Source organism: Aegilops tauschii, chromosome 2, assembly GCF_002575655.3.
Source record: "Aegilops tauschii subsp. strangulata cultivar AL8/78 chromosome 2, Aet v6.0, whole genome shotgun sequence".
NCBI lineage: Eukaryota > Viridiplantae > Streptophyta > Magnoliopsida > Poales > Poaceae > Aegilops > Aegilops tauschii.
In genome coordinates, this window is record NC_053036.3 from 601,326,405 (window position 1) to 601,348,365 (window position 21,961).

General features: G+C 44.7%; 1 long non-coding RNA gene across 1 annotated transcript; it reads right to left on the reverse strand.

Moving 5' to 3' along the window:
• Positions 1–2,958: 2,958 nt before the first annotated feature.
• Positions 2,959–16,169, reverse strand: LOC141041809 (uncharacterized). Its single transcript, XR_012203427.1, has 4 exons — positions 15,880–16,169; positions 15,544–15,613; positions 13,816–15,273; positions 2,959–3,203 (listed from the first exon to the last, which is right to left on the reverse strand). It is a non-coding gene; the product is annotated as an uncharacterized lncRNA (long non-coding RNA).
• Positions 16,170–21,961: the final 5,792 nt, after the last annotated feature.

The window sequence follows — 21,961 nt, forward strand, 5'->3', positions numbered from 1 at the left end:
TCGTCATGGTCTAGTAACATAACCTCCAGAACAAGATTGCCGTACCACTCTGGTGTGGATCTCACTCTGGTTTACCTACGAGGTTTGGTAGTAACTTAATCTGAAGTTACATGATCATCATCATTAACTTCCTCACTAATTGGTGTAGGAGTCACAGGAACAGATTTCTGTGATGAACTACTTTCCAATAAGGGAGCAGGTACAGTTACCTCATCAAGTTCTACTTTCCTCCCACTCACTTCTTTCGAGAGAAACTCCTTCTCTAGAAAGGATCCATACTAAGCAACGAATGTCTTGCCTTCGGATCTGTGATAGAAGGTGTACCCAACTGTCTCCTTTGGGTATCCTATGAAGACACATTTCTCCGATTTGGGTTTGAACTTATCAGGATGAAACTTTTTCACATAAGCATCGCAACCCCAAACTTTAAGAAACGACAACTTTGGTTTCTTGCCAAACCACAGTTCATAAGGCGTCGTCTCAACGGATTTTGATGGTGCCCTATTTAACGTGAATGCAGCTATCTCTAATGCATAACCCCCAAAATGATTAGTGGTAAATTGGTAAGAGACATCATAGATAGCACTATATCCAATAAAGTACGGTTATGACGTTCGGACACACCATTATGTTGTGGTGTTCCAGGTGGCATGAATTTGTGAAACTATTCCACATTGTTTTAACTGAAGGCCAAACTCGTAACTTAAATACTCTTCTCCACGATCAGATCGTAGAAACTTTATTTTCTTGTTACGATGATTTTCTGCTTCACTCTGAAATTATATGAACTTTTCAAATGTTTCAGACTCTTGTTTCATTAAGTAGATATACCCATATATGCTCAAATCATCTGTGAAGGTCAGAAAATAATGATACCTGCTACGAGCCTCAATATTCATCGGGCCACATACATCTGTATGTATGATTTCCAACAAATCTGTTGCTCTCTCCATAGTACCGGAGAACGGCGTTTTAGTCATCTTGCCCATGAGGCACGGTTCGCAAGCATCAAGTGATTCATAATCAAGTGATTCCAAAATCCCATCAGTATGGAGTTTCTTCATGCGCTTTACACCTAAACGGCAGTGCCACAAATAAGTTGCACTATCATTATTAACTTTGCATCTTTTGGCTTCAATATTATGAATATGTGTATCACTATGATCGAGATCCAACAAACCATTTTCGTTGGTGTGTATGACCATAGAAGGTTTTATTCATGTAAACAGAACAACAATTGTTCTCTAATTTAAATGAATAACCGTATTCCAATAAACATGATCAAATCATATTCATGCTCAACGCAAACATCAAATAACACTTATTTAGTTTCAACACTAATCCCGAAAGTACAGGGAGTGTGCGATGATGATCATATCAATCTTGGAACTACTTCCAACTCACATCGTCACCTCGCCTTTTACTAGTCTCTGTTTATTCTGCAACTCCCGTTTTCGAGTTACTACTCTTTAGCAACTGAACCAGTATCAATTACCGAGGGGTTGCTATAAACACTAGTAAAGTACACATCAATAATCTGTATATCAAATATACCTTTGTTCACTTTGCCATACTTCTTATCCACCAAATAGTTGGGGTAGTTCCGCTTCTAGTGACCAGTCCCTTTGCAGTAGAAGCACTTAGTCTCAGGCTTAGGACCAGACTTAGGCTTCTTCACTTGAGCAGCAACTTGCTTGCCGTTCTTCTTGAAGTTCCCCTTCTATCCCTTTGCCCTTTTCTTGAAACTAGTGGTCTCGTCAACCATCAACACTTGAAGTGGTCTCGTCAACCATCAACACTTGATGTTTTTCTTGATTTCTACCTTCGTCGATTTCAGCATCACGAAGAGCTCGGGAATTACTTTCGTCATCCCTTGCATACTATAGTTCATCACGAAGTTCTACTAACTTGGTGATGGTGACTAGAGAATTCTGTCAATCACTATTTTATCTGGAAGATTAACTCCCACTTGATTCAAGCGATTGTAGTACCCAGACAAGCTGAGCACATGCTCACTAGTTGAGCGATTCTCCTCCATCTTTTAGCTATAGAACTTGTTGAAGACTTCATATCTCTCAACTCGGGTATTTGCTTGAAATATTAACTTCAACTCCTGGAACATCTCATATGGTCCATGACGTTCAAAATGTCTTTGAAGTCCCGATTCTAAGTCGTTAAGCATGGTGCACTAAACTATCAAGTAGTCATCATATTGAGCTAGCCAAACGTTCATAACGTCTGCATCTGTTCCTACAATAGGTCTGTCACCTAGCGGTGCATCAAGGACATAATTTTTCTGTGCAGCAATGAGGATAATCCTCAGATCACGGATCCAATCCGCATCTTTGCTACTAAAACCTCACGGGCTCACTGAGAGACAAACCTTTCTTTCTTTTGAAAATCCATTTGCAGTGAACGGTCTTCTTTTGTTTAGGCAAGTGCACAACCTCACATGTGCTATTTTTCTCATGTGACTGCAAATCAGACACGATCTCCTTAAAGATAGATAAGTGGTTTAGCGCCGAACCACCTTCTTGCAACTTGTGCGTGAATAACTTCGTCTTCATGTGCATGTTACTGGCGCGTGAATAGATCCTTGGACATGCAGATCGAATCGACAACCAGAGGGCTGTTGCAGTTTTCTCCTCTAGCACTTCTTGCAAAATATTTTTAGATAGATGACGATGAATCATAGACATAGCCTTTACGATCTTTGCATGTCTCATCATCAGTCGACGCCTCATCCAGATCGGGATGCGCCAGCATTGCCCGCATCTTCACTTGCCACAAGGAAAACATCATCTCGTAGTCCAGCAGCGGAAGATCAAAATTCATCGATGACATGTCATCGAAACCCTAGGCAGAAACAGGGCTCTGATGCCACTTGTTCGAGACCTTGTTGAGCAAGGTAAACTGAAGGTATGCAAGATTAGTACTCATAATAATCATGTTGATATATTGACAAAGCTAGTTCTTGTTGAGTAAGGTAAATTGAAGGTATGCAAGATTAGTACTCATGATAATCCCGTTGATATGATAAAACTAAAGGGGCTAGTTATAGTTGGTATATGCACACACTGCCCCTATGATCACCAACAAGGTACTGAGCCGGTACAATATCTTGAGAGATCGATGAAGTCACCGCATGCTCCTTCGTAGTCGACAGGAACGTCTCCTCACAGTGAACAAACATCATCAAAAGTCTGAAATAAATATAGAAAAATGCGAGCATCAGTGTCAAATCTCGGACTTGAACCCGGGGCTGGTTCCATCACAAGAAATCTAACCATTTGAGTTACCCTTGTTACGCTACAACGTACTTTGATGATAATGATTTTAGTTGGTTTATTACCTCATAATACATGAGTTATCTCCAGTATATATGGACTTCCAAAAAATGCTAGCACAACTACCTTAGAGCATCTTCAATAGAAGATGTAGATGCAAAAATAAGTTATTTTTGCATCTCCGATGCCCCAAAACCCTTGTCAAACAGATGATGTAGATGCAAAAAAAAATCATCTCCACCTCCTGGAGATGTAAACTACAACACTCCACGGTGCAAATATACATCTCCATCTACAGCAGTTGTATATTTGCCAGTCGCGCGCCAACCGCCAACTGCCGTTCACTTCACTTCCGCGCGACCACCCGCCGCCCGCCCAACTCCGCCGCCGGCTGAATTTGCCGAAATTCGCCGCCGCCGCCGCCTGCCCGACCCTTCCGGCACCCCGCCGGTTTTGACCGCCGGCCGCCGCCGCACGCCGCGAATCGGGTGTTTAGCCGCCACTCGATTCCACCGTCGCCGCTTCCCCGCCCGCATCACCGCACCATCGCCGCCCTGCCCGCATCACCGGCCACATCCCCGCACCACGGCCACTCGATTCCACCGCCGCCGAGATCGAGCGCCCCGCACTCCCGTCGCCGCTCGATTCGGCCACAGCCCCGCACAGCCGCCCCGCCCGCAGCACCGCATCGTCGCTCGCGGCCCCGCACCGCCGCCACCCGTCGCCGCTTGAGTAATAGTTGAAGTACAATTTTACATCTCCATTTGCATCATTTGTTGGAGTTTCTCTTTTACATCTCCGTTTTGCATCATCTGTTGGAGTTGGCACTTTTTTGGAGATGCAAAAAACACTTTTTGAAGATGTAAATTTTTACATCTCATGTTTTACATCTCCAAATTTTCATCTTCTGTTGGAGATGCTCTTAGTCAGCCTCTTGACCCGATTTTTCCACCCTTCAATTTTGGACAATTGCATGTCACCACATTCTTTATTAGTGTCGTTAATGATATCTCGCAAAATGATCATCAGTCTTGCAGCTAATATTTTGGAGATGAGTCTATAAGCACTTCAGTTTTAGGAATCGGAACAACTGAAGTATTGTTCCAACCTTCTAGAATAATTCTAGTGTTCACTGCCTCAAGCACTTCCATTACCGGATCTTCACCAATGAGGGGCCAATTCTTTGTACAAAAAAAAGCATGTAAACCATCGGGGCCCGGGGGCCTTCCATTCATCAATGCTAAAGAGCGATTTTCTAAGCTCCTCGGCAGAATATGGGGTTGTTAGGGTATCATTCGTATATCTGACTCAATATCGTCGCTACTAAACAGATTACTAAAATAGGCCAAAATTAAAACACTAAGCTCATTATTACCTTCCAGCCCCACTCTATTATCATTCTGGAGTTTTTTAATTGAGTTTCGTTTCCTTCCCTTCTTGTACATGCAAAATTATGAAAGAATCTCATATTACGATCTCCACTACGAAGTCAGTTAACGTGGTTCCGTTGTAGCCAATATGTTTCCTCGTGTCCAAGCACCAATTCTATTTGAATTTGCTTATAAGTTCCTCCACTGACCTTACAAGTTACTCACTGGGGGGGGAGGTGCACGGGTCACTCCCTGCGTGTCGGAGCGCTCCAGTGGTGAGTGTGGTGCGCTGCAACATTGCCATGCGTTACGCACTAGGCGCTCTATCCACATCAACAATTTTTGTGGGGCTTTCCTGGCGTTTTTTCGTTTTCCAATTTTTGTGGTACTTGGTTGTATTGTGTTCCGTAGCACCCAGAGTAAAAGACCAGTTAAAAAGGGAAGCACAAGGCTACTTCGTGAAAATGGTTCGTGCTTTCGGCTCATGGTTCCAGAGATAAATCGTTTTGAGAAAACACATCTACGAAAAAAGCACAAATAGCTAGCCACCCTTCCTCATGCGTGCAGGGTAAGAAAAGCTCACCGAAACTCTGTGAATGCTACAAAGTGGCGGTGCACTATTTTTCACCATTAAAAGACATGGGTAACATTTGTAAGAGGTACCCCTTAATTAGTGATTTTCCCCAAACATGCAATGCACCATGAACTGCATGTCTATCAAAATGATGGTAAAGTGATTTGAACATGTTTATCAAAAAAAGCCGTACGATATGAAAATAATGGGTTCACATAGTCACGTATAGCAAAGAGAAAAGAACATTTATATCTGCTTCCAAAGAAAAGAATAAGTGAACACTTTACAACTAAAATAATTAAACAATGATGTACAAGGACAATGCATTCACAACTCAATAACATCATCCTTGTTCTTCAATAGGATTTTCTGTTCACCCTACGACAGTTGTTCCTAATCTCCTAGCCCTTCCAGTCAGCGGGCTTATGTTCCCCATTTTGACCATCGAGGCCGTGAAATTCTTCAATAAGTCTTTCTGGATATCATTGAACCTGTGAACGATCGGCGCGATAGTCGCGGTGGCGATGAGATCGGATTACATTACCTGGTTCAAAGGGAGCGGGGCGCGACCGCGCAAGAGGCTGCCATAGTTCTTGTTATCGAACATGTCGGGGGTCACTGCGTCGAGGTTATCAGCTTCTCCTCGTCCAGCCCGACGTTGTAGTTCGCTACATGAACTAGCACTACGCCCACCCAAAGGTGTAGGCTCCTTGGAGGGCGGCGAGTTTTTGAACCTAAGTTTCTAAATTTCTCGTGGAGCATCTCGAGATAGTCGAAGGGGCTCGGGAGATTGTTGACGCTCTTGACATTGGTGGTCGTGCCATCACGGCAGCCCAACAACACACTCCAGCGTGGCTCCCCATCCAGGTCGACGAAGATCTCGATCGAAGGCGAGGGCGCGGATGTCAGCGCAGGACATGATGCGAGGGCACTCAAATTCTCCAGCGCGTGCTTTATGCCGTCGACCACCTCGAACCTGAAGGTGGACCTATCATTGGTGGGGACCTATTTCTTGGTCTCAGTCACCGGGAGGTCGTTCTCTAGCAAAAGTGAGTCGTCACAACCCTGAACAAAGCAGTCATGGAAGTGGAAGCAGATGAGGCTAGCCGGAATTCATGTGTTGGCCACCGCAGCTTTGCCCTATGTCGAGGCTGGACGGCAAGCTCTCGAGGTCACCGACATCATCCATTGCCCAACAGCAGTGCGACTGTGGGCTTCCGGCGGAGGCATGCCCGCCACTGATAACCTGTTAGCAATGGCGAGAAGTCAGTGGACGGCGTCCCTCATAGCCACGCCTGAAACTAATGACCTTTTTGTGCGCGCGACTAGTATGTTCTGTAGTGTCGGCACAAGCAAAATATTAGAAGAGAGAAGGAAAAAAGATTATGGGCTCGATGTTGCTCTCGCTGAGCTCCAGCGCGCGCCACAAATTGCATTCATTCTCCATGTTGGACTGATGTATGATGGCATCAACCTTGGTCGCTCTCGCCTCATCCCCGACCTCCGTCCCGACGCGGTACCACGATGGGCTGGGGAAGTGGCGCTACAGCGGGCGAGGACTTGCTTCGGTGTCCAGCGATGGGCTAGTGTCAGCATGTCGCCTTCCCCTCAGTTCTCGGTAGCAAAAGGTTAACACATTAGAGGAAAGGAGGCAAAAAAAGCCTCCGTTCCGAGGCGGTGTCAATAATAGCGAGGGAAGTGACGCGGCAACAGACGGGGAGGTGGATTGGTGGGCTAGAGCCTAGAGGCGGCACGCCACCTTCCCCTGATCCATCCCATCGGCGGCAAAAGAGTTACAATATTGGAGGACGTTGCAGCAGACGAGGAGTTTAGTGTAGCGTCCTCTAATATTAGAGGACATCGAAAACGAAAAAAATAAAGGAATACAGAAGTAAAATGCTAGAAAAAAATACTAATAAGAGAAAATGCAAAATAGAGGTGAGCTGCTGTAAGCGAAAAAATAGAGCAATAAAAAAGCAAAATTATAGAAAAAGAACTAATAAAAGAAAAGGAAAATAGAGGTGATCCACAGAAAGTGAAAAAAATAGAGCAATAAAAAAGCAAAATAATACAAAAAATACTAATGAAAGAAAAGAAAAATAGAGGTGAGCCATCAAAAGTGAAAACAATAGAGCAATAAAAAAGCAAAATAATACAAAAAATACTAATGAAAGAAAAGAAAAATAGAGGTGAGCCATCAAAAGTGAAAACAATAGGGCAATAAAAAAGCAAAATAATTGAAAAAGGACTAATAAAAGAAAAAGAAAAATAGAGGTGAGCCATCGAAAGTAGAAAAGAGCAATAAAAAAGCAAATAGTAAAAAAGACTAATAAAAGAAAAGGAAAAGTAGAGGTGAGCGATCAACAACAACAACAAAGCCTTTAGTCCCAAACAAGTTGGGGTAGCTAGAGGTGAAACACATAAGATCTCGCGACCAGCTCATGGTTCTCGCACATGGATAGCAAGCTTCCACGCACCCTTGTCCACAGCTAGTTCTTTGGTGATACTCCAATCCTTCAGATCTCTCTTAACGGACTCCTTCCATGTCAAATTTGGTCTACCCCGACCTCTCTCGAGCTTCTTCGCATGCTTTAGCCGTCCGCTGTGCACTGGAGTTTTTGAAGGACTGCGTTGAATATGCCCAAACCATCGCAGACGATGTTGGACAAGCTTCTCTTGAATTTTTGCTACCCCAACTATATCTCGTATATCATCATTCCGGACTCGATCCTTCCTCCTGTAGCCATACATCCATCTCAACATACGCATCTTCGCGACGCCTAACTGTTGAACATGTCGCCTTTTGGTCGGCCAACACTCAGCGCCATACAATATTGTTGGTCGAACTGCCATCCTGTAAAATTTGCCTTTTAGCTTTTGTGGCACTCTCTTGTAACGGAGAATGCCAGAAGCTTGGCTCCACTTCATCCATCCTGCTTTGATGCGATGGTTCACATCTTTATCAATACCCCCATCCTCCTGCAGCATTAACCTCAAATATCAAAAGGTGTACTTTTGAGGCACCACCTGCCCATCAAGGTTAACCTCCTCCTCCTCGCACATAGTAGTACTGAAACCGCACATCATGTACTCGGTTTTAGTTCTACTAAGACTAAACCCTTTTGGTTTCAAGGTTTGTCTCCATAACTCTAACTTCCTATTTACCCCCGTCCAACTATCGTCAACTAGCACCATATCATCCGCAAAGAGCATACACCATGAGATATCTCCTTGCATATCCCTTATGACCTCATCCATCACCAAGGCAAAAAGATAAGGGCTCAAAGCTGACCCGTGATGCATTCCTATCTTAATCGGAAAGTCATCGGTGTCGACATCACTTGTTTGAACAATTGTCACAACATTATTGTACATGTCCTTGATGAGGAATGTACTTTGCTTGGACTTTGTGTTTCTCCAAGGGCCATCACATGACATTTCGCGGTATCTTATCATAGCCCTCTCCAAGTCAATGAACACCATATGCAAGTCCTTCTTTTGTTCCATGTATCTCTCTGTAAGTTGTCGTACCAAGAAAATGGCTTCCATGGCCGACTCCAAGCATGAAACCAAACTGATTTTGGTCATGCTAGTCATTCTTCTTAAGCAGTGCTCAATGACTCTCCCATAGCTTCATTGTATGGCTCATCGGTTTAATTCCATGGTAATTAGTACAACTCTGAACATCTTTCTTGTTTTGGAATATTGGTGCTAATATACTCCATCTCCATCCTTCTAGTATCTTGTTTGCCCGAAAAATAAGGTTGAAAAGCTTTGTTAGTCATACTATCGCTATGTCCCCAAGGCCTTTCCACACCTCAATGGGGATACAATCAGGGCTCATCGCCTTGCCTCCTTTCATTCTTTTTAAAGCCTCCTTCACCTCAAACTCCTGAATTCGCCGCACAAAACGCATGTTGCTCTCATCAAAGGAGTTGTCCAGTTAAATGGTAGAACTCTCATTCTCCCCATTGAACAGCTTGTCGAAGTATTTCCGCCATTTATGCTTAATCTCCTCGTCCTTCACCAGGAGTTGGTCTGCTCCATCCTTGATGCATTTGACTTGGCCAACATCTCTCGTCTTCCTCTCTCGGATCTTGGTCATCTTATAGATGTCCCTTTTGCCTTCCTTCGTGCCTAACCGTTGGCAGAGCTACACATACACCTGACCCCTTGCTTCACTGACAGCTCGCTTTGCAGCCTTCTTAGCCATCTTATACTTCATTATGTTGTGTACATTCCTATCCAGGTATAGGCGTCTGAAACAATCTTTCTTCTCTTTAATCGCCTTTTGAACATCTTCATTCCACCACCAGATATCCTTATCTTTGCTTCTCCTTCTCCTGGACACTCCAAAGTCCTCTGAGTCCACCTTACAAATGCAAGTTGCCATCTTCATCCACACATTGTCCGCATCCCCTCCTTCCTCCCAAGGGCCCTCCTTAATGACCATCTCCTTGAACACCTAAGCTACCTCCCCCTTGAGCTTCCATCACTTTGTTCTAGCGACTTTGGCATGCTTATCCTGCTAGACACGAATCCGAAAGCGCAAGTCAACAACCACTAGCTTATGCCGAGGGACAACACTCTCTGCAGGTATCACCTTAATTACCATCTAGGCACACACGCCTATCTTCTCTTCTCAAGAGGATGAAATCAATCTAGCTAGAGTGTTGGCCACTACTAAAACACCAGATGTGATTCTCTCTTTTTAAAGAGGGTGTTAGGTACGATCATGTCGTAGGCTAGAGCAAAGCTTAAGATATCTTCTCGTTGATTCTTGATGCCATAGCCAAAGCCCCCATGCACCGCTTCAAAACATGTGTTAGACGTACCCACGTGGCCATTGAGGTCTCCTCCTATGAAGAGCCTCTCGCCACTTTGTACACTCCTAACCATGTCCTCTAAGCCTTCCCAGAACTCCCTCTTGATGTTCTTATTATGGCCTACTTGCGGGGCATACGCGCTAATAACATTGAACTAAGTCCCCAACTACCAGCTTGACCAGGATAATCCGGTCCCCACGTCTCTTGGTGTCCACCACTCCATACTTGAGGCTCTTGTTGATCAAGATGCCTACGCCATTTTTGTTTGCAGCCGTCCCCATGTACCACAACTTGAAGCCGGTATCCTCCACCTCCTTCACCTTTTGTCCCCTCCATTTGGTTTCTTGGACGCAAAGGATATCAACATATCTCCTTACCGCTGCATCAAATAGCTCCGAAGCTTCCCTGTCAGAGACCCTACGTTCCAACTACCTAAGCGAAAAATAGAGGTGAATGACAGAAAGTGAAAAAAAATAGAGCAATTAAAAAGCAAAATAAAAAAGACTAATAAAATAAAATGAAAAATAGAGGTAAGCGGTCGAACGTGAAAAATATCGAGCAATAAAAAAGCAAAATAAAAGGACAAAGGACTGATAAAAGAAAATAAAAAGTGGAGGTGAGCCATCGAAAGTGAAAAAATAGAGAAATAAAAAATAAAAACATAAAAAGCTAGATAATAGAGAAATATACTAATAAAAGAAAAGACAAAATAGAGGTGAACCGCCCAAAGTAAAAAAGAGCAATAAAAGGCAAAATGTCAGAAAAAAATACTAATAAATTAAAAGGCAAAATAGAGGTGAGCCGTCGAAAGCGGGAAAAATAGAGAAATAAGAAAGTAAAATATTTGTAAAAATACTAATGAAAGAAAAGATAAAATAGAGGTGAACCATCGAAAGCGAAAAAATAGAGCAAAAGAAAACCAGAATATTAGAAAAAAGACTATGAAAGAAATATTCGAGGAGAGTACTTCTAGAGAGACACCTAGGATCACACGCCGCCAGCACGGGCCCAGCCAAAAGTCCGTAGCGTCTGCTCTTTGCCTCGACAGAGGCGGTGAATGAGCTATGCGTCATAGGCGATGAACCCGCGTAATCTGTAAAAATGACAGGAACGAGCGGGACGCTACCAAGAATTGAGAACACGCAACCTACTGGTCCTTAACCTATGCCACTACCCACTACAGCCGTCGGCTACTGCTGCTTTGAGGGAAACGTGATTAGTCTAAGTTGTCATCTAAGCGCCACATTTAAAATAATCTTTACATATTTTCAAACATTTAATGAAACTTTTGGAAACAAAATTTAAATGACGAATATTGTTTCGAAGAAGAAAATAAATTTTGGAATTCCAAACCATTTTATTCCGCTTTTTTCCCGAATATTTTTTTAACCTGTGAACAATTTTTGAAATTCCAGACTAAATATGAAAACACGAACATTGTTTTGAAATCCATGAAGATTTTGTTTATACACGAACACTTTTGAATCTATGAAAAAATTCTAAAAAGTGATAACTTTTTTTGGAAACATGAATAATATTTGAAAATTTGGAACACATTTTGAATTTCTAAACAATTTTTTAAATTGAGAAAATTTAACATTCCAAAAAAATTGAAACTCCAAACGTTTGAAAACACAAACAATTGGAACACATTTTGAAATTCTAAACAAATTCTGAAAAATAAACTAAAAAACAAACAAAATTTGGAAATTATAACATATTTTGAAATTTTAGAACAATTTTTGAATTTGTGAACAAATTTTAAAATGCGAATAATTTTTTAATTCGATTTTTTTAAAATTTTGAACGTTTTTGGAATTTCCGTACAAAATTTGAAAACAAGACATTTTCAGAAATTTTGAACAAATTTTAGGAAATGCTATCATTTTTTAAATATCTGAACACTTTTTTAAAGGAAAATAAACTTGAAAAAAAGAAACATAAAAAATGAAAAAGAAAATTGAAAAAAAGGAAAAGGAAAAAAATAGAAAGCTGAAAGAACCAGAAAAGAAACAACACAGAAGAAAAACCTGTTCAGGAATCCTTCTAGAAGGTTCCCAAAACCGGTTGGACGAACTGTGTAGATTCTGGAACTGGGCCGGTCCAATGTTGGTGGCTCGCATCGCTGCTCTGTGCAATTGCTCGACGGTTCGCCGCAGCTTTGCTTTGCTTTGCTGCATGAGGCTCCTCATATTATTTTAGATATGGAATAATATAAGGCAATAGTAACTCAGCGCATGCCGTACCAAAAAAATGCTCAAGAGAGAGTGTTGGTTGTTCCTAATTGTTCAAGCTACTAATCCTAACTGTTGACTCTGCTCAAGGGAGAGGCATACCTCTGCTGCTTATCTGCTCTCAGCCAGGTCACTCCAAGCACAATACCTCTGCTGCTGCTTCTGCTGCACAGTGCAGTTTCTGAAGCAAGCAGCCGCAGCCTCAGGCCAGCTTTGTTGCATAGCAGTTTGATATAGATTAGATAGATAATTACAAGGCAATCTAGGAAGTTACAAATTAACCAAACTCCTGAAACCCCACTTTAGATGCCACATATCTTGAAAAATAAAAAAAAGTGCAGTAAGAGTGCTACTCCAGTAGCCTGAACCCTGTAAGCAAATTTGTTTTCCTCACTTCTGAACCCCAGACAGTCTTGAAAAAATAGTCCATTCAGTAAGCCAAATTGCCTCTCTAGTTCAGTCCCTCGAGTCACACGCCAGCCACCAGCTCCAACATCACCAACCCTTTGCATATACTGTGTTACTGAACCAAAAGTACACTACCTTAGCTGCACACTGCAATAAATCCCTTTTTTTAAAACAGACTCGCTGTCCAAGCTAATCCTAATTTGTTCTCAATTATACACCCTACATCTCAAAGTGCAGCCTTCTGCCAGCCATCGGGCCTCAACAGGTCTTTTTTTTTCTTTTTTTTTTTACTTTGTGCCTGTCCGAAATAATCTTCAGAGGCCCTGCAAACAGCTACAGCACACTAGCTACTGTTCTTTACTTCTAAACCTGATGAAAACGGAAGGAGAACAGACAACAAAGAGAGCACAAGAAGAAGGGAAAGATGATCATCAACAGACAGATGCAGATGTAGTGCTCATGCGTGGCAGGTAGACATATTCCGGAGTTAAGATGCAACGAAACAAACAAATTCATACAGTTACGACATGTCTTACAGACACACGGCAACTCTGTCGTTTCATAGGTTAAACAAGTTTATCACTGTCCAAAGTGGAAACTCATAGTTATCGCCACAGGTATGGGAAATAATAATTGACAGAATGTAACTGCAATAAGGGAGAAGCAGTCACGGATATATAGACAGAGACGGCGAGACCAAGGGCATGACATCTCGTTGTCCCCAGGTCTTCCAGCTCCCAGGTATTGCAGCTAAAGGTTCCAGCGCAGTCGCCTGTCAACTAGTCGTCCTCGTACTTGAAGAAGAAAGCATGACATAAAGCTAATTTAGAGCGAGAGAGAGCGAGAGAGTTTCACGCAACAGGGCAGCACAATCACGATTTTTTATCACGAAATATTAACAGATCAAGATTCTGTACAGACCAAACATTGGAACTAACAAGCATAAACAAGACATACAATACATGTAGTTGTTTTCAGCGACTAAGTTCAGCGTACTTCAGTAATAATGACACAGGTAAGATTTTTACTAGATATACATGAGTTATTTCCAGTATATACGGAACTTTGAACAGCAGAGAGAAAAGCCGGACAGGAAACAAGTGTTAGCAGAAATACCTTGGGCAGGATCTTCTGATCCGCTTCCTTCAACTTTGGACACCTGTATATCACCACATTCTTCATTTTTGCAACTGCCATTGCTCCACCATATCAAACTAGGTCTGGACAACCCCAAATCTCCAACAACTCAAGTGATGTAAGATTACTATGCCTAATGTCACCTGGGCATCGAGCAATCCTCAGTGAGGTTTCGTAGGCAGCTGGGAACATATGGAGAGATATCCCCACACCACTCTAAGCTGAGCCTTCGGAGAGATGATGGCAATACCAATCCCCTTTGCCAGTTGAGACTTCGGCACTCAATAATCACCAGATCTTTAAGATAAGCAGAACTCCTAAACCTTTCACCTGGCAAGGACAGTAACTCGTGGCAACTGTCGATGTGAATGTACTGAATAGAAGGTAGGTATTCTTGTGTTAGGAGCCATCAAGGGTTGACAATTTATCACAGCATGTAACTGTTAGGACATCAAGGGATGAGAATGTAGTAATGCTGCCGGTGTCTGCAGAAATGGAAAGGTTTGCGGAGCCTCCAATTGATGTAAGAGATATGCACTCAATGTGCAACTTCCGTAGAGCTGGAAGACACCACATTTGTAATTGGATGGACATGACAAACTCACATTTCAAATGAAAGTAGGTGAGGGGGCAGCACTCAATGTGGCTAAAGAGACCAGAACCCCACATGCTGAGCTTCTTAAGGGACGGCGATACCAATCTTTGGGTGCAAATGTTTGGACAACGGACCATTTGCAGTTCTTCAAGGAAATGGAAATCCCCAAACTTTTCAGTTGTTGCCGATGCTAACATCTCGCATAATTCTGGAGGAACAGAGACTTGAGAGTTATAGGAGGTTGCAGAATGTGAAGCAGTTCTAACTCATTATCCTGGATCGTTTGAGGCCTCCGTGGATGCACCTTCAGTGTCAACTGGTCAAGATCCTTCTTATTCTTCAGTTCTGCTTCTGCTGCATCATCCTTGCTTAGGATGCCAACATTAGCTACCTCCAAGTGTCCACGAAACTGCTTGTTGAAGCTGCCGGGGACGACCGTATCAAAGAATTCAGTGAAAGGAGACTGGCTTGTATCACCCTCTATTTGCACCTTCTTCTCGTACCATGTGAACTCCTCGGCCTCAGACACTGCATCCTTCAGATTCGGGAGGAGCATGGCCACACCGTGTTCATGGCTTTGCCACACTCTGCTTTATTAGTGTGGTCATGCATTGCAGGAAAGAGTATCCCTGAGAAGTTGTAGGCCACTCTCCAACTGTAATACACACACGATCCTGGAGACTTTGCTCCTCCTGTGAACTACTCCATCTGGAGTGAAGAGATGAAATGGCAGATTTGGCCCACTGATACAAAGTGATGCAATCATTGAGGGCACTAACAATCCCAATTTCCCAAAGGAAGATAAACTCATGGTGGTTGGAGTCTGGACGTCTATTTTTGTCCTGCGAGGAAACAAGACGCGGTTAGTATTGTGGAAGCAAATTTTGCAGTCAAAGTATATAAAAAGCTGACTATTCGTGTACAACAAGTTGACTATTGTAGAAATCATGCACGCTTTGCTCAATATATATGTCAAGAAATATACACTGCGATGTTCAAGTGAAATTTATTTAACATATGGAACTGAACTGACAGAAAGAGCCTGGGGAGGAACGTGACAGGGTTGAACCATGACGGAGATGTCCATACTAAATAGTGAGGTTTTTTGTTACCCTAGCCTGTAATGTGGTAGCTTTTTGCTATTTACTCCAGTTGTTTCCCTTACTCCCGTTGAACGAAAACCTGCAAACAAGTTGCAGGTTGGAACAATCACAAGGCAAAACAGACACCCAAATACTGTCTTAAAACAAAGTGCAGTACGCAAGCTCCCAAGCAGCACCAGCAGCAACATCAACAACACATGCATATAATGCGTTAGTGAGCTCACTGCCAGTACATGTCTTAAAATTATGATGCTCCATGTTCCTTGTTGCAGTATAACGCATCATAACTTTAAGACAGTATTTTAGCTAGCCTGGGGAGGAACTGAACTGACAGAAAGACAATACCTTAGCTAGCTCTGCTGCACACTGCAATAATGTCCTTTCGAAATAATCTATTGATCCTGGAAATCAAGTGCAGCTTGTTAGCTTGTTAGCTTGGTTGCAGTTTGGTATACATAATTATAATAACTGCTCTCTTCTGTTCAGTTCTGAATTAAACCTCACAAGGAAATAATCAATTAATAATCTTGGTTGCAATCATCTTTGGACAAAATTAAATCTGATTCCTGCACACTAAGCTTTGCAATCATCATTTTTTTCCTCAAGTTTGAACTGAAGTTGGTACTAAGCCAAAATAGCTCGCTGTATTCTAATTTTAACAGCGCAGTGAAGCAAAAAAAAAGTATGTGGAACGCAGAAGCAGAAATCAAGCTGCAGAAGAAGGCTCAGTTCAAGGGGGACATGCTCACCTGGATCGGTGCTGCTTGCCGCCGACAAGCGCTCACTGCCAAAAGCACAGGAGAATGATCGAAATGAAGCTAACAACCTAGGATATGTCTACATGAGTCGTCCCTCACAGCTTGTGGGAAACTTCCAGGAAGAAACAACCACGGTGCCAATGAGCTCACAGCTTGTCCGCTTTGCGGAGGTGGGGTGCTATGCTACCAACATATCTTAAAATTATGATGCTCCATGTTCCTTGTTGCATATCTTAAATTATATTTTGTTCCCAAAGTGCTATATTTAGTTATTACCGAAACCTCACTATGTAGTACAGTATGTATATATCTTGATAAAAGTGCACTGCAGTAGGAGTGATGCTCTGCTGGGACGTAAAAGAAAGCAGAGGATGTTACTCCAGCAGCAACAGAAATGGGCAAAAACAACAGTTTGGTTCCTTTTGATAATCAAAGGCATCAAATGCTTGCTTAAGAATGCAAACCAAACGCCACCGATTTGGCAGCTAATGTACTGTACCCTCTCAACACCCTGCCCCTCACATCTGAAGTGCCCAAACTAACCTTGATCATCAACCAGTAAACTAACCTTGATCATCAACGTGACCAAATTAATACCAAGTCTGAACCCTGCAAGCTAAATTGTTTTCATACTTCTGAAACCCCACTGTCTTAAAAAAAATGTCAACCAGGCAACATCAGCAGCACATGCATATAGTGCTGTATTCATAAGCTAAATAGGGTACACTACCTTAGCTAGCCCTGCTGCAAACTTAGGTGGGTTAGCTGGGCATAAGTGGGGTCTTAATTAACAAATGTATATCTGATTCTTTTTCACAAACTACATGAAGATATGATTTGAATATGATATCCAGCAGCCTGCTAGAGGCAGGGTGTGATAACCATGCTACAACACTGCAATGCATCCCTTTGATAACCTAAAGGGCTAGAAAACAAGTGCAGCTTGCTGTTAGCTTGGTTGCAGTTCGGAATAGATCATTATAACTACTGCTCTCTTCTGAAATTAAACCTGTTAATCCAGAAACCTCACAAGGAAACAATTAATTGATTAACAATCTTGGTTGAAATCACCATCATAGCATAAAGTTGAAACTGATTAACCCACCCAATGTTTCCTCAGAAAAACTTGAAAGCGACCTAGCTAAAATGGCCACTCACCCTTGTTTGATGTTTTGTGAAATGCAAGTTAACCCACCCAAGCTACCAAATCCGAATCAATCATGAAACCTGTCATGGGATGCAAAGCGTGAACCACGCCGATGGTGGCTTGTTCCGGTGCGGCCCAAGGCCCTCGACCTTCTCCTCCCTGACGTCCTTGAGGCTGAACACCCCGGCTGGTTGTCGGGGTAGTACAGCGACAGATCGTCGGCGGTGTGGTAGACGCAGCCGGCCCTAAGCTCAGGTGCTCCCTCCTTGACACGCACAGCGAACCGTTCACCCCGACAAACAGCGCGGCGTCGCTGATGTCGCCCGCCGCCTTCCATTGCTCGGCGCCAGCGTAAGGACCTTCACCTTGAATGTCAACCGATGCTTGATCGTATCAGACTGCTTGAGCACGAGCATCAGCCGACCACCCGGCTGTCACCAGGTACTTGCGGTGGTCGCACCAGGGCTGCCCTGGCGCTACCACCACACTCGTGAACACGCCGGTACCATCGGCGTCCTGCTCCCACGCCTCCACCTCGCCGGAGTAAGTGATCGAGTAGAACCTGCCCTCGTGGAGGACGGCGGCCTCGATGCTGTCACGCGAGGGCGACCTCGGCCACCTGGCACACTTGGTCCCGGCCTTGGTTATGCCGTGGCGCGAGGGCACTAGCCTCCACACGCGTCCCTCCGCGTACCGTAGATCGGTGATGAGCATGGCGATGGCGGCGGAGTCGGAGAGGACGACCTTGCGGTAGAAGTAGCGGCGCATCGAGCCGGGGGTCGTCACTGCGAATCCGTCGGGGTACGGCGGGGCCCCCCTGATGAACGGCTTCTCCTCGAACGCGAAGACACAGGGGATGGTCTCGATGGCCGGGGGCCCGCTGCTCGCCGGTGACCGGGTTGACGAGGCGCGGCCGGGCGAAGGCATCAGCGGTGACGAGCCACCCGCGGGAGGATGAGGATCCGAGGACGAGGTGGTCGGGCCCCGGGGCGCGCACGACGGCGGGGCGGCGGTACGCGAGCGAGAAGAGCGTGGCTGTGTTCGGGGTGTCGCCGGGCAGGACGAGGCGGTGGCGCACACACAGGCGGGCTTGGATGTGGGCTAGCATGTCCGGCGGGAGGCCGGCGACGCCGACGGCGGTGGCCTCTGCTCGATTCCGCGGCATTGGAAGCATAGGATTGGGGATTGGAGATGGGATGATCAGGTCTGCATGCGTCGTCGGATTCGACATCAACGGTCCAAATGTTGACTGGCCTTCATACCCTAAATTGGTTGTCAAATGGTAAAAGAGCCAGGTCCACATTACCCCTCCCCAACTTGTTCTAAACGGGATCTTCCCCTGGCGGCTCTCGTCTAGGGTTACAACTCCTCCAGTGGCGACACCGAGAGTCCGTATCGAATTCCATCTGCCTCCTACCTATCGCCGACAGGGTCTCAGCTGATTAAGGGGATAGCCTCGCTATCTACCTGGCCTCGATTACAGCCGAGCGACGTGGGGTCTTTTCTAGGGTTCGTGCAGCAGGCCGAGTCTTAGGGTTCCGGCATGGTGGGTTCGGGTTCCCAATCATCAGCAAACAGTGCAACGTCGATGGGACAGTCAGCGGATGTGGATGAGATGATGGGACGACTGAATCTCCAGGAGAGAGAAGAGGATGATCTGAACTTTGATGAGGAATTCCCAGATGAAGTGGAGGAAGCTGAATTCATGGCGCTTGCTACTGTTCATATGAATAAACCTTTTAGTAGAGGCTCCTTCTATGATACGATGAAGATGGCATGGAGCCTGGCACAGGGGGTAACCTTTAGTGCCCTCGGGGAGAATTTGTTCGCGCTCACGGTGAACTGCTTGGGTGACTGGAAGAGAGTAACAGAGGAGGGGCCATGGTTATTCCGGGACCATGGAGTCTTGATCGAAAAATATGATGGATACTCAAGATATGAAGAGGTGATCCTCGACAGATTGGCTGTGTGGGTGCAGATCGTTGATCTTCCCCCTTTGTATAGGAAGGATCCTGTTATACGATCTTTGGCCAAGAAGATCGGCAAAGTGGAGTCAGTAATGCTTAATCCTAGGTGAGGTAATGGAAGGATCGTCCGAGTTAGAGTAAAATTGGATGTGAATGAGCCTCTAGTGCGCTGGGTATCTATTACCAAGGATAAGAAGAAAGTGTTCTATTCTGTCTTGTATGAAAAGATGCCGGTCTTCTGCTATGTGTGCGGTCTGATGGGGCACACATATCTTGAGCATGGTAATGGGAAGCACAGCCCGGAGAATATGGACTGGGGTGAATTTATACTAGCACCAAAGCCTGGATCAAGGGGACAGGGACAGAACAGCAGGGGCCGCTATAAGGGACAATCTGGAGGAGGTGGTCGGGCAAACTATGAACCACAAGTGGATGAGGACCTTAGGGATACTGGGACCAGCCCGATTAAGGCCCAAAATAATATTGATGGTGGTAAAAATTCTGGGAGGAAAAGACTAACTTTTGATGAGAAGGGGTCGTCCCCCGGGCTGCAAACTACGGCTACAGCCGTTATTCCTGCTCTGGAAGCTACTACTGGTGCAACGACGGACGGTGGGAAACAACAGAAAGTGGGGGAAAATAATCAGAGGGAAGGAGACGAGGGAGACACCTCCTCGCACGACTCCAAGCGCTCAAAGAAGGATGATCTGGTTGTGATGGATGCCAGCCACAATTTATCGGCGAGCCCCGAAAACGGGCTCGACCGGTCGCAATGAAACTCTTAAGTTGGAACTGCCGCGGGATGAGGAAGCCCGCGGCAGTTCGAGCGCTCTTAGGGGTCCTTGAGCGTGTAAAACCGGATGTGTTGTTCCTGTCTGAGACACATTTGGATAGAGCTAAGGTAGGGAAACTAATGAGGCGATTGGGTTTCGAGGAGATGGAGGTATCAGAAAGTGATGGCAGAAGTGGGGGATTGGCAATGTTTTGGCAAACCAGCATGGGAGTCTCCTCACAGGAGGCACACACAAATTATATTGACATTCGCATCAGAGAATCTAGTGAAGCGGGATGGCGCTTTACGGGGTTTTATGGTGAACCAAGTGGTGATAGGAAACATTTGTCATGGGACTACATTCGTAGTCTGCAAGCAATGGTGAATCTGCCATGGCTTATGGCCGGGGACTTCAATGAAATTCTGCATGCACACGAAAAAGAAGGGGGTGCAGCCCGATCACAACGGTGCATGCAAGCTTTTAGTGACACCCTACGTGACTGTAACCTTGATGATTTGGGTTACTCAGGAGACATATTCAGTTGGCGCAGAGGTCGTATTCGTGAGAGGCTGGATAGGGCAGTGGGAAATAGCTCTTGGGCCGACCTTTTCCCTTGCTTTGGAGTCTCAAATGAACCGTTCAATAAATCTGATCATCGCCCTATACTGATCGACACTGAATATCAGTTGGGGCTGCAGCCGAGGGGTCCAGTGGGACCAAGAAAATTTGAAGCAAGATGGCTTGCTGAAGAGGACGTGGACACTATTGTGCAGGAGGCTTGGGAGAGGGCAAAATCACTAGGCATCGAGCCGTTCTCACAAGTGACTAGTGATGTTCATCTTGCCTTACACAGATGGGACAAAGAAACTTTGAACGGTCCACGGACGAGACTACGAGAACTCCAGAAAAAACTAAATGAGGTAATGTCGGGGCCGCTATCGGATGAGGCAGTTGCTCAATAACATGACCTACATCTTCAGATTGAAAACCTCCTTGAACAGGAGGAGATTTACTGGATGCAACGAGGCCGCGCAGATTGGCTTTGTCGTGGGGATCAGAATACTGATTTCTTCCACCGCGCGGCAACAGGGAGACGAAAGAAGAATTTCATTAAATGTTTGAAGGATGATGCGGGAAATTGGTTAGAGGACCAGAACCAAATTAAGATGCATGCAGTGTCTTATTTTTCCTCTTTGTTCACATCGGGTGTCCTGGAGCCCGACCAAGAGGTGATAAATAAAGTGCAACCGAGGGTTTCAGAGGCAATGAATGAAGAGCTTAATAAACCCTATACGCGTGAGGAAGTGAAAAAAGCAATGTATAGCATCGGTGATCTGAAGGCGCCTGGCCCGGACGGGTTGCACGCGGTATTTTATAAGAGGTTTTGGCACATTATTGGAGAAGATTTAACTGACGAAGTTTTGCTGGCAGTGAACACGAGGAAAATCCCAGAGGGCTGGAATAATACTACCATCGTACTGATCCCGAAGGTGGTGAGCCCTGAGGTGATCGCAGAATTCCGGCCTATCAGCTTATGTAATTTTGTTTACAAGGTGATCTCTAAGCTTTTGGCCGACAGGCTCAAGTTTCTTCTGTCAGAAATAATTTCTCCAAACCAAAGTGCATTTGTCCCGGGACGGTTGATCACGGACAACTTCTTGGTGGCTTTTGAATCTTATCATGCAATCAAAAAGAAGATAAAAGGAAAATATGGCGTTTGTGCGGTCAAACTTGACATGCACAAAGCATACGATAGGGTCGAGTGGGTGTTCCTAGAGAAGG